Consider the following 7,613-nt stretch of genomic DNA (forward strand, 5'->3'; position numbering starts at 1 on the left):
CAATGGACATTGTATGTCCAAAGCATTCCTCTACATACTTTGACTCTTACACTCTTTCTACCACCTTTTCTACTATAGTCCCTAAGACATTGGAGGATATGGTAGAGATGTCTCATTGTCTGAATATTCAACTTCTTGGCACTTCTACTAGTTTTGAGTCTCCTCAGGCATCACCACTATCTGAAAAGAGAAATTTTTCTAACCAAATAGCCAAAAGTGAATGCAGTACTAATATATAGGCATAAAAATAAGATTTAGAGCCGGGTGTGGTGGTGCACACCTTTAATCCTATCGCTCGAGAGGCAGAGGTCAGAAGATTGCTGTGAGTTCAAGGCCAGCCTGAGACTACATAGTGAATTCCCGGTCAGCCTGGGCTACAATGAGACCCTACTTTGAAAAAAAAATAAGATTTAGAAGGGAATTTCATGGGCATGATCTATCTGTATAGCCAAACAACAGTAAAAACTTGTCCCCTATGGCTTAAACCTTCCCAGCCATAGGCTTTTGGCTATATTTTCAGTATCAAGCATGGATTTCCTCCCTTGGAGCAGGCCACAAATCAATTAGACAGCAGTTGGTCACCCCATAACTTATATACTACTATTGCACTAGTGTATTGATTTTGCTTAGCTTGCAGGGTCCACTGAGTAGCAGTTTTTAATGTGGGTCAGATTGCCTCTGTCTGCTTCCACTCCCCCTGTTCAAGTGGTATTTGCCTATGTATGGAAGCATTTTTTGGTTGTCAGAAGTTTAGGGTAGATGTTCATGGTGTTGTCTGGCTTTAATCCTAGCACTTGGCAGACAGAGGTAGGAGGATCACTATGAGTTCAAGGCCAGCCTCGGACTACAGAGTGAGTTTCAGGTCAGCCTGGGCTAGAGTGAGAATCTACCTCAATAAAACTAAAAACCAGAAAAAGTGGTGTGGTAGTATGTTATATGTCTAATCAGCAAAACTAAGACAAACAAAAAAAACTAGGTTAGGTACATTTTGTACTAGATGATTCTTTGTTATGGGGGACTCTCCTGTGCCTCTAGCCACTAGGTGCTCATAGGATCCCCAACCCATCCCTAGTGGGTAGTAGAGACCAGGATGCTATAAAACTTCCTGCTATGCATAGGCCAGCCCCCCACAACAAAGAATTAGCCATAAAGGTCAGTAATTCAGAAGTTGAGAAATTTTGTCTTAGTTTTACCACTTATGTGGAGATAGAAATTATACAGTCACATTTGAGGTATTTTAAACTGAATCTTTTCCCTGTATTCTCTTTAGTAAAGCAGCATGTAAAAAAAAAATAAAATCACTCTTCAGATGGTTAAGTCAAGATTGTCAGGATGTACAAATTTCTATTCATATCTGGCTCTTCTGGAAAATTAACAGTTGTTCTGAGACAAGTTTTTGAAACTCTGGCTAAATTATATTAGCTGCTTTGAATTATGTTTGTAGTAATAAGAAAATTTTAGATAGCTTTTTGAAAAGTACATATCTTTCAAAAGGCTAAGTATACCCCAAAAGCTACTTTTAAAGGTAAAATTGAAAGTACTTTTAAGACATCTGAAATTCCAACTGTAAAAAACATAAAATTTAAGTACATGGTTCTACTTAGAGGCTTAGAAACTTAAAAATAATTGAAAATTCATTTTATTAAAGCTGTGATATAATATATAAGGGATACAGTGAAAGACTACTTGAAAGGGATAAAAATTCGATCCAGTACTTTTTTCTGAAAAAAAAATATTAATGAATAACAGCATTAGGAGAGGTAAAGACATGGAAAAGGACATAGACAAAAAAGAAATGCTCTTGATTCTTTTTGCTTTAACATCTTTAAGTAAGACAGAAAACTTCTTTCTCAGAAATAAAGATAATTGTAGATAGTGGCATCCTTTGCATGGGGGTATGAACTATTAACTAGCCCTGTATTAAAACATTGTAAATAATGATGCCTAATGATCTGATGATACAAATGATTTTTAGAAAATACTTGTTATTTGTTGTTTTACTTGGCTTTTGTGATTGTCCATGTAGTAATTCTTCCTTTTTCTGTATATTTTTATTTATTTATTTTTTATTTGGCATACAGAGATTTAGGTATTATTTAACATTTTCAAATATCATTTGTTTTTGTTGGTTCTCATCACCTACTCTTCCCAACCTCCTCTCCCTCTCAAAATATTCCCCTCTCTCCTAATATCTTTTCCCTAGCCATCAGGAAAATGCAAAATTAAACCACATTGATATAACATCTAACCCTAGTCAAAATGACTGTCATGAAGAAAACTGACAACAAATGCTGGTGAGGATGCAGGGAAAGAGGAGCTCTTATTCACTGCTAATGGGAGTGCAAACTAGTACAGCCATTAGGGAATTCAGTACAGAGGAAAAAAATAGAAAGATGACCCACCTATACCACTGCTGGCTTTATTCCTTAAGAACTCCATACCCTATTACATCTCTGTGTATTGTTGTTCTATTTACAATTCTTTCTTCTTTCTCTAAGAATTCATATGAAACTCTACTGTACCACTCCATCTCTATGAAATGAATGTCATTAGAACATATTTCACACTTTCTGCAAATAAAAAATAAAATAACTTCAAGATTAATTGTGAAAAATCTGAAGATTTATATCCCGTGCTACCTTTTGAAACTGTCTATAATGTTCTGAAATAACAGCCAAGTATGAAAATACAGTAAATAGATTGTGAGATGGAGGTTGTCAAAAGATTAAAGGAGATTTACTTGTAATAGTTTGTCTGAAAGAGAAGTTAGGATATTAAAATACAGCACGTCACATTTTTTACATGTATGAACACAGCCAAAAACGTATTTTTATATGATATAACTTTTTAAGTTGATTTTTTTTTGCTACAATATATTTTTCTACTTGCAACAAACTAGAAGAACCTGTCTTTAAGGAAATGACACCCTTGTCACTTTCATGATTCAGTTGTCTGTTTGCATCTACAGGCAAATTCCACTGACCACTGTCTTGGTAAGAAGTCTGTGGTTTGCCTCAAAAAAAAAAAAAAAAAAAAAAAAAACAATCCTCCTAAATGTATACTGCTGAAATGAATGTCAGTGTTGTTTAGGAATCGGCCACTTAAGTATTTTTAAACTAATAACTTTCTGTCAGCCCAGACCTTATAGCTGAAGAGTGTGTTCAAGCCCGCTTAATGTAACACTACCTAGTTCAATGCCTGAGGTTAGTGAAGGGAAAAGAAATGCAGCATTTGTTGACTGGTAACTGTATGCCTAACAGTAATCTTGAGGTGTATATAGGCACATTCATATGCATATCTGTGCCTGTATATGATCAATGTTTTGTGTAGTTCTAGAGTCCCATTCTTGCTTATCAAATGCTATACCACTGAGCTAGCCCTGTCTTTTACTTTTTACCTTGAGACTATGTGGTGCAGTGGGAAGCTTGCTGATACATAAATTCATACTTGATTCAACGCTTGAAGGTTTTCTTCTGTTTTCTCTTTGGGGGCTATTACTGTTACTGAAATTGTTTATTTTGTTTTATTTATTTTCACGCAAACTAATAGAGAGAGAATAGGTATGCCAGGGCCTCTAGCTAATGCAGATGAATTCTAGATGCATGTACCACTTTGTCCATCTGGCTTACATGGAAACCAGGTCATCGTTAAACTTTGCACACAAGCGTCTTAACCACTTAACCATCTCTCTAGCCTGTCAAATTGTTTATTGACTAAGCAAAAAATGTTCTATCTTAATATGGTGTGTACTCTTATAATGCTAGTAGTCTGATTATGTTCTCTTTTAAAAGACCAAGTTTTTTTATTATTATTATTTGAGAGCAACAGACAGAGAGAGGCACACACAGAGAGAGAATGGGTACACCAGGGCCTCCAGCCACTGCAAACGAACTCCAGGTATGTGCGCCCCCTTGTGCATATGGCTAACGTGGGTCCTGGGGAATCCAGCCGTGAACTGCGATCCTTAGCTTCACAGGCAAGCGCTTAACCACTAAGCAATTTCTCCAGCCCAAGACCAAGTTTTATTTGTACTTTATAAATTCAATGTACCTCTAGCTTTTTACTGCTATTACAGAAAAGGCCTTCATTTATATCTATATCCTTATACCAGTGAAACAAAAATCCTCTGGCATGAGCCCTTACTTCATCTCTTTGCTTTAAGGCCCTTACTTCAGTAGTCCATCTTGCCTTTTTATGCAGTAGAGTCCCAGGTCCTCTTCGGGTACTGTACTGAAGTTTCACAAGGGCAGTGAATCAGAGCGCCCACAATGCACTACTGTTTGTACTGGTGCTGTGTATGCTTCTGAGCAGCTGTGCTGAACAAAAGCACTAATGTCTGCATCTGGGTTGGCATGGCCTGTGGTAAGCTAGGAAACTCTTTGCCATATTTAGCATACCTGTAAGAAATCATTTCACCACAGCATCAGACACTTATGTCAAAGTTCAAGTGGTGGTATGGCAAGCAAACCATACCATTTGTAATCAAAGCAATCAACATTAGGCAAGGTCGGTCAGGAATTAGAAAAGTGGCGTGCTCTGTTGATTGCCTCATATATATCCATTTCTTCCCCATTTTGGAGCAGAACTCCTGTGTTCAAGAAGTTTCATTTAGCCCAGCTTGTATGGTTGAGAAGGTGTACTCCATCCCTAGTTGCAGAGGTTAACTCTGACTCTTGTAAGCTAGTAAACGTAAGAGTTTGCCTTGGCAACCATTACTGGTCAGCAGCTGGCACAAGATCACCCTGTTGAACCTGCTCCAACTGAGGGAAAGGACTTGGTTCTCTGTGGAGGAAAATACTTTCTATAGATCCTGCTGGAAGTAGCTTTCCCTAATTTCAAAAGTTGACTTTTTAGTTGTAATGATAAAGAAATCAAGCCTTATTAGAGTGAACTTAGTAGTAGACCACACCATTTTTATTGTTGTATTCTGAATCTAGCCCAGATTTTGTCTTTGCCAGACTGCAAACTTCAGAAAGAATTTCCTTGTGACAGTCACGAAAGATTCTGTTACTGCTGAAGTTGTTTCTCCTTGCTACCTTTAATGGAAGTATATACCTTAAATTAAAGCTTTATTATTGTTATTTGAAAAGTCTTTTGAGACAGGATCTCACTATGTAGTTCAAGTTGGCATAGAACTTGATATGTAGCCCAGGCTGGCCTTGAACTCAAAGCTTTCATCTTTATTTTTAGCTTCCTTCGTGCCGAGATTATAGGTGTGTGCCCTTCCACCCTCATCCTCAGATATTTTTATTATTATAATACCAGCAGATCAGCTTTATTATGCCTTCCTCATTGAGGAGGGGTATATATCATATTATTTAACCTGTATCTTACTATTACCTCTCCTAGAATGCAGAATGATAAATGTAAGGATATTATCTTTTTTAATGTGTTTCCTCAGAATCTGAAGAATTCACTTTCTGTTCTTATTTTTTGTAACAGTTCTTCCAGTATTCTCAGCTTTCCCATAGGAACAGGAAGAAAATGTCTATCAATTTTTCTTCTGCAGTTTTTCTATAGGTTAAAAAAAAACTGATTTGATGTCATAGAGCTGTTTGGGAAATACAATGCTACACCAAGAAAGGCACAACTTTATTAATTTTGAGCTTGTATCTTTTTCAAAGATGAGATAAAGTCTAGGGAATGAAAGATAGCTATTTCTACTGCACTGTAACCTTGTCATCAAAACAAGGTGATGGCAATTTTTAGTTTAATTTGTTTTTGAGAGTCTGGTGAGGTTTTAAAGTTTGGATTGAGTAATTTGATTATGCCATGTTCATTAATAAAATTCTTACGAAAGTTGTCCAAACAGGAAATTGATATACTTCAACACCTTAAAGATCCTGATAAAAGTAATAAAATCATTTGGTTGTGGGTAGAATCTGAAGGGTGCCAGAATCAAATGTCTTACAGGTGACAAAATAATCTAAATAATATACAAAGTATATTATGGGTCTATTATGATGGGTCTTGGTATGCAGCCTGCTGTGTTTCCTGATACTAGTGCAACCTGAAAAAAAATAGCCAGGAAATAGAAATATTGTGAAAGAAAATTTTCTAGGGACTGGAGAGATGGATTTGTGGTTAAGGTGCTTGCTTGCAAAGCTTAATGATCCAGGTTTGATTGACCAGTACTCATGTAAATCCAGATACTCAAAGTGGCACATGTATCCAGAGTGCATTGGCAGTGGTTACAGGCTTTGGCATGCCTATATTCTCATTCTTTCATTCTCTCTCTCCTCTCCTCTCCTCTCCCCTCCCTCTCCCTCTCCCTCTCCCTCTCCCTCTCCCTCTCCCTCTCCCTCTCTCTCTCTCCCTCTCCCTCTTCCTCTTTCTCTCTCTCTATTCTTTCTGCTTACAAAGAAATAAAATATTAAAATAAATTGTCCGTATAGTTTAGGTCAAAAAAGATGAAATAAACTAAGCTGTACTCACATTTTAGTTTTCTGTTTGGATTGCTAAATACTGTCTAAATCTCAATGCTCTGCTCATTCGAAATCTCTCTTCCAGGGTAGTAGCCACTAGCTATGTGGCTGTAAGAATTTGCATGTGTTAGGTTACATAGAATAAAATTTAAAAATTTAGTTTCTTAATTATAGTAGCTAATGCTTAATAGCCTCATGTGGCTAAGGGGCTAGCAATTGATGAGAACTGTAGAATCTTCCATAGTCAAGGAAAATTATCTGTACATCAGTGCTGCTCTCTGATGTGTACCATTAACTAGTTCTTGTTTACAGATAAAGAAATGGAGACCCAGACTGGGGAAAAAATTGACCCAAAGTCACATAGTTTAGTACGGATTAGGGCCAAGATTTACTCCCCCCTGCAGTTTGGTTCTTTTAACCTTTGCTCTTTCTCACTTTTATTTTCCTGCTTATAGTCAGTTTATAATAAAATATTGCCATGTGCTCATAGTTTTATAATATCAAATTTTATTTATAATTTTTCAAAGAGGGAAGTACACATAACAAATGTACAATTCTCTAAAAAATATGAAACTGTTAATACAATTGAAATCTCAGGGGAAGGGTGGTAAATCCTGCAGTGGTTAAATTGTCACAATTGAGAGATGGATCAGCTGAGTTTTATCCCATTCCCTATTTCCTTTCAGCTGTCTTTGTTAGAAATGTAGTTTTCCAGAGTTATTGTATTACCATTGTTGGTTCATATTTGGAGATTTCTTAAGTGATTGTCCGTTCTCTAACTCTTAAGTAGCTTCTCTTTGAGACACATGTAAGTCATGAAAGTAACTGAACTATTGGTCATAGGCTAACAATCACTACAATAGACAGCTTCAAATTATAAGGAAATCTATGAGCTCTCTAGCGTAGACAGACACTTTACATCTTCATTTTATGTGAGTGTTGTATCACTTGACGAAAAAAGGAGATGAAATTACATAAAAAGGAGATGAAAATACGTTTTATGTGTTTATCCTTTGTCTGCTGTAATCTGCCCAGATGATATGCCCATAGAAAACATTTCACTTCTTTAAAGATAGCATTGATATATGAAGTGGAAGGAGATAAAGAGATCTGCCCTTTCAGTCAGGCATTTTCTTGAGATTTTGTTGACTGCATTGTGTACATCTAGGTGCTGTAGATACTAAGATA

This window comes from Jaculus jaculus, chromosome X, assembly GCF_020740685.1.
Source record: "Jaculus jaculus isolate mJacJac1 chromosome X, mJacJac1.mat.Y.cur, whole genome shotgun sequence".
Taxonomy (NCBI): domain Eukaryota; kingdom Metazoa; phylum Chordata; class Mammalia; order Rodentia; family Dipodidae; genus Jaculus; species Jaculus jaculus.